Below are 5,715 nucleotides of genomic sequence, written 5' to 3'. Positions count from 1 at the left end.
ATGGGTCAATCACAACAGGTGTTCTGTAAAAAAATGCATATTGATGTTCCGTGCAATGCACGAGAATCTTGCTTGTAATTATATAACGCAAATCACGAGCAGGAAGTGACATTTTTTTGACACAACCACGTTAACATGGCCACGTAAATCACTAGCTAAAGTAAATACCATTATACTTATATCCCGATGCAAAAGGTTGAGTACATGTCCGAAGAGTAGAGTCGCACACACGCACTCTGTCTCTCAGAATCTCTCTCACACACACACCAGTTACGTGACGCCCACTTAAGCAGACACGTATGTTACAATTTGTGCACCCGCGGGTACACGTGATGCTGCGCATTTATTTAAGCCGGAAGGCGAACCCAAACAGTAGCTGCATTCATTCCCCTCCCGCCGCCTCTTCTCTGGTCGCCGTCGCCCGGTAGCCATGGGCCGGCCGAAGGTAACAACATACGCCATACTCCCGCCGGAGCGGCGCTTTAATATGGAAATTTTAGTGGTCATGCATGCATCTTTTTGTGCTAGCACTCCTATATAAGGGTTGACCGGTCGCTTCCCGCGGACGTGCGCGGGCGGTGGAAGAGGAAGGAGAAGGGAAGCGGGCTGTGGAGTAACGTTTTTTACCACAATTTCTTAGGAAACTGAGTGCAATAATTGAGTAGTTTTGCAAACTACCAGTACTACACCTGAAACGGTTCAAAACCTATACTCCCTTGCCAGCGCGCGCTTCCCGCGTGAAACGGTCAGCGTCGCCCTGGAGCGTCAGTGCCGCATTAATGCCCGGCCAGAGCGGAGGCGACCTCTCACTGGCGCCGGCTTTGAAGTGGCGCGACGGCCGAGAGAGCGCCGCTTCCCGGTGCACGCGACTGCTCCGCGTCGAGACTGGCCATAGGCCCTGTTTGGATCCATGGGTTAGAGTTAGTTTGAGCTAGTTGGGGCTCAAATAGCCCTAAAGTATCCAAGCATGAGGGTTTAAATTGGAGCAAGTTGCACCGAACCCACCAAAAAAAACTATCCCACCCAAGAGGTGCTAACTGGAGATAGTTCTCATTGGGACCACTGAAAAATCACTTTTCTCTCTCCATGAAGTGCATTTATTGTCAATCTAACCCTGTCACCCAAACACCTCTTTGGCTACAGTTAGTTCAGGGTTAGTCATGAGTTAGTCTAACCTCTAGCTAAGTTAGAGTATCAAACAGGAGCAGTATAGGACATGCAAGTTGCTCAAAGCATACAGGCAAATTCGTACGTGAAAGGATTTTTTTCTTTTTGAAAACGGAACGTGAAAGGAATTTTTTTTAGAATGCTCTTGGCATGTCGCTAACATGTGATAGTTAACCGACCTCAATAGACGGCAGAAACGCCAGCCCGCCGCACTTTGATAGAGACGAGGAGGGAGAAGCGATACAGGCTGCTGGATTACTAGAGATAGGTGTCGCACGGAAGCCAAGAAATATGGTGATAGCGTGGGTTAGCCATGTACTAGTATGATGTAACTACACTGGGCTGCCGTGTTTCGTACTCTTCCAGTCCACTGTGGAGATGATTGGTTAATTTTATATCGCTGAATAATATTAAATATTATGAGTGCAGACGCTCCACCACGAGGTTCCTTGCTCCTTCTCGGTCGTCCGGAATCTATGTTCTTCCACTCTATTTTTTTACGTGAGCTTTGTTCATCCTTTTGCCAACACGCGAGACATCTAGCATCAAGGTGCACGTGTTATGCAAGGATCGTTCCATCTATATGAAGAACACGTGGGACTGGAACTACGAGACGGACATGTACCCAGGAGTGGACGTACGAACCTGAGTAATGTAGCGCAGTAAGTGAAGTAGAAAGGCACAAATGGTATGAACATGCGTGGCATATAGGGTGTGTTTGGTTGCGTTCTCGTCTCAGCATAGTTGTTCCCTCTTCATGCATGCTCAACTCAACACCCCTCTTCATGCATGCTCTCTTCATGCATGCTTCTAGTGTATTTGTGCTAAACTAGTGTGGACTCATGCACCCTCCATACACTCTACCAAACACCCAAAAGTAGGTCGAGAAGGGAACTCTTGGGCGGCATTTGTCTCTTACTACGTACTACCACTAAATGTTGTACGTGCAATGCACGGTGATGTTATGGAGTACGTGCCTAAGTACTCTACTACTACTATATTAGTTGGAGGCACATATTAACTTTTATATTTGTTTACGTGTATGCCCCGAGACCTTCCAACTAGACGTGTCTTTCTCTCCAGGTCGCACTTTGTATCGTTCATACCACTAAGTACTACTACGTGTGGTCTCCGACCCAGAAGTGGAAGAAGTGGAGACGCTCTACCACGCTGTTTTTTTACGCTGGGCTCTACCACGCTGTTCATGTCCCACTCCTTTCGCTGACGTGTGGGACATCCAGCACGTGCCGTGTTTGGCACCCTTCGTCGTAAGAGTTGAAACGCTAGCATTCATCAGAAATAAAAAATAATTATAAATCGGCAGTGATACTATTTTTTTGCGAACCAATCAGCAGTGATACTATACCACGCGGTTTCCTTGCTCCTCGATATCGGAAAGAATACTTCCGTTCGCCAACATGTGGGACGTCGACCATCCTGGTCCACTTGCCATGCACGCAGAACTCCAAGGGAGAGTCACCCAGGTCGTCGCGCCGCAGTAACAATGACTAATGAGCCGTCAAATCACAGGCCCACTTCCCACTTTGAAGTTGCTCGGACGAAGGAACCATCATGACTTCGTTGAATTCCGCTTCTTGAAGAAAACTACTGTACCAGCAGTACTGCTAGCTACAGTAGTTACTCCAACAGAGGCCTCCTTTCGTTCATAGGATAGGAATATGAAAATCATAGGAAGTGAGATGACATGCATCTCAATTCCTATAGAGAAAGAGATGCCATTTGATGCTTAGGATAGGAATTTTTCCATTTAGTCTAGGCTAATGTACTGGTAATTTGCTCTAAAAACTACAGTAGTAACTAGTAGTATTGGTACATGCTCGTACTCAGACACAGACACACACACTAACTACTAGTACTACTACTTCTCACATGCTGGCCAGACGCCGTCGTTCTCCTTCCCGGCTTTGTCGGCGACACCCCACCGTGCTTGGATCTCCGCCGACCTCTCCGCAGCAGCGCGTGCGTCCTTTTCTTTCTTGCGGCGGCGGGCCTCTCTTTTCTTGAGTGCTTTCTGACTTTTCCGCTCCCTCTGTGCGGCTTTGGCCGCCTCTTGCTCTACCGCCCATTCGGCCTTGGCATCTTCAAATTCCTCCCACATAGTTGTGAGGTCGCGAGCGGCGATGAACTCGGCACGGCGGGATGCCATCGCTTCCCTACCATTTTGTGTGCGGTCGTGGGCGGCGAGGAACTCGGCGCGGCGGGATGCCATCGCTGCCTTACCGGTTAGTGTGCGGCGCGGTGGCATGAACGACGCTTGGTGAGAGCTCTGGGGTGGAGTGGCCGGACAACCGTATAGTGCATTGGTTTGTCAAGAGCTCAAGGACAGAAGACGAAGCAAATTTGGATTCCCCTTCAATCCTGGTCATTTATTACCGAGTAAAATGCATTGGCGGTCATCGAACTTGTCTTGATAGCTCACTTTGATCATTGTATACGAGATATGGTGATTATACGGTCACTGGCTCAGCGTATAGCTCCGTATTTGTCTGGTTGACCAGTCAAACAGTCCGCATGCGCCTCATCAGCTCGTGTTCTTTATCTATCTACGCGGGCCTACCTGTCAATGGAGAAAGAAATACTGTAAAAACCAAAATTATGCGTATGTGGGGAATCAAACCACGGACTCGTCGCTGCAACGCACCCTCGTCAGCCAAATGAAAATGAAATACTTCGCGTCAGACACTCACGCTCACGCTGTCAAAGCATGCTAATGCATGCACGTCGCCCTCTAAATCAAAGTCCTGCTCATGGCGCAACGCAAACGGCGAGCCCATCACCTGCGCGCCCCGGCGGTGCCTGACATTACTGTTTAGACGTTTGATGGAGGCCTACGCGAACGCCGAGCATGTATTCACCTGGCTCAACACCAACGGTCATACTCGGACCGCCTTGCTCATGTATATCGTCCATCACAACGACAATCTATAAAACAGCCTAAGCTAGAGAGGGTACTATGGTAGTATGGTACGGAGTATGTACTATCGTGAGCGACCGATCTTAGTGCCACTGCACACCGAAACCCCTTCCATCGCTAGCGCGCGCTTCCCGCCTGAAACGGTCACCGTCTCTCCAGAATGTCAATGCCGCATTCACCGGACTTAACTGCAGGTGCAATTGGTGTGTCACTGACATGCGGGCCAGATGCCCGTTGGGCCCACATGTCAGTAACCCAAACGCATCTGCAGTTAAGTCACTGAAGCAGCGTCCGCATTCACGCCCGACGAACCTACTCCGGCGCCAGTTGTCCATCCGTCTGCCGCGGCTCATTGCCATTCGCCCGCTATATTAACTTGAGCCCCAGCTCCCAGCCATAGCCAAAGACCCACACTTATTCTCCTCCGGTCCCTTCCTTCTGTCGGCACCACTTCAACCATGGCCTCCTGGCGCTCCGAAGCTCTCTTGGACGTACTGTCGCAGGAGCAGACGAGGGACATCGGCGGCTCCGCTCCGGGCGCGCTCCAAAGCTCTCTTCGACGTACTGTCGCAGGAGCAAACGAAGGAGATCGCCGGCACCCCCCCGGCCGCCCTCCGCCGCCACGACCACGAAGCCGGCGCGCGTGCGCGGGCGCAGCCGGCAGCGAGGAAGAGTAGTACACGGTAGGTCGCCGCCGCTCTGGAGGAGGAGGTTATCGAGGCGGATGAGGAGGAGGCAAAGGCAATGGCCGGCTTTCTCGGGTTCATGGCCGGACATGGTGGTCGGGCGCCGGCGATCGTTTAGATTAGGTTTACAGTAGGTTTTAGTACGGTTTGTGCGAAATATGTAATGAATTTCGTCCAGTTTGTAGGAAAAGTTTTCGAAATGTAATGAATTTCATCCGGTTAATTTGAAATTTGCTTTGTTTGCACGAATTTCGTCCGGTTAGTTCATATAGTTGTCGAAAGGTATGCGGGCAGCATCGGATGGCATCCATCAGTGTCCTCGGACAGATGCCGGTGTAAATTTGTGGGCCAGCGCTGGAGATGCCCTAACTATCATGCTATAATCGCTAACAATCCTCCATTATTTGGCAGGGAACAGTTATCCCTCGATCAAAATCAGATCCGCGGTGTTTCGCACTCCTCCCGCGTAAGAGTGTAAACTCTTGCTTACATAAAAATGGAGCAAGTGGACGGCACTGTAGCACGTCATATCACTCGAACTAGCCCGCCTAACGAGCGGGAAAGCACCGCCCTCGTCATTTTGTTCTGGATTTCTATCGATCGATCGCGCGAAAATGTTACGCTTCGCAAGTTCTAAAGGAAAAGGCGGCACACTTACGACTCGTACGCGTCGCAACCCCGACAGTCCGGCTCGCACGCCGCTCACCAGAGGGGACACGCGTTGTCTTGCAATTTCACTGACATGTGGGACCGTAATTGAATAAACCGTCGATAGCCGAAATCTAATCGCTCGGCGGGCGTCGGCTGAGAAGAGAGAAACGGGGGAGGGAGAAGAGATCGCCCGCCCGCCGCGCACGGACTCCAAGAAATATATGGTGATAATGTGAGGTGGGCCATGCTGGAGTCCGGACCGCTTCCGGAGCCCGC

Source organism: Triticum aestivum, chromosome 6D, assembly GCF_018294505.1.
Source record: "Triticum aestivum cultivar Chinese Spring chromosome 6D, IWGSC CS RefSeq v2.1, whole genome shotgun sequence".
Taxonomy (NCBI): Eukaryota; Viridiplantae; Streptophyta; class Magnoliopsida; order Poales; family Poaceae; genus Triticum; species Triticum aestivum.
The sequence above is the reverse complement of the archived record's forward strand: the minus strand, read 5'-3'. Positions refer to the sequence as shown.